Genomic DNA, 653 nt, shown 5'->3' on the forward strand with positions numbered 1-653 from the left:
TTTTCACTGAGAGGATGGGATGTAGCCTTCAACAAGGGTGATGCCTCCAGACGACTAGCCTTGCAGTGACAGCGCATAGGACCATTTTCCCGAGAGGATTAAAAGTAGCCATTGATGATGGTGATGCCCTACATACAGCTTGCCATGGAAAGGAGTAGGAAGGATTGGATGAATGTAATAAGAAAATAGAGATATGAGAGGAGCACAGCATCTTCACACACTTATCTGAAATTCCCACCATTGATTTACATAAGTATTTCTATCCCTTTTTATTGTCTATTATTATTGATTTTCAAAACCCAAAACTATTTAATCTGCCTAACTGAGATTTACAAGGTGACCATAGCTTGCTTCATACCAACAATCTCTGTGGGATCGACCCTTACTCACGTAAGGTATTACTTGGATGACCCAGTACACTTGCTGGTTAAGTTGAACGGAGTTGTGAAAAGAAAGTGTTGAGTTAGTTCTTTTTGGCACATGCCAAAGAGCCATTATTGTTGATCACAATTTCGTCCACCAAGTTTTTGGCGCCGTTGCCGGGGATTGTTCGAGTATGGACAACTGACGGTTCATCTTGTTGCTCAGATTAGGTAATTTTCTTTTCAAAAATCTTTTTCAAAATTTTTCTTCTTTTTTTCGTTTTTCTAACC

This window comes from Arachis duranensis, chromosome 1 (assembly GCF_000817695.3).
Source record: "Arachis duranensis cultivar V14167 chromosome 1, aradu.V14167.gnm2.J7QH, whole genome shotgun sequence".
In the NCBI taxonomy this organism is placed as follows: Eukaryota; Viridiplantae; Streptophyta; class Magnoliopsida; order Fabales; family Fabaceae; genus Arachis; species Arachis duranensis.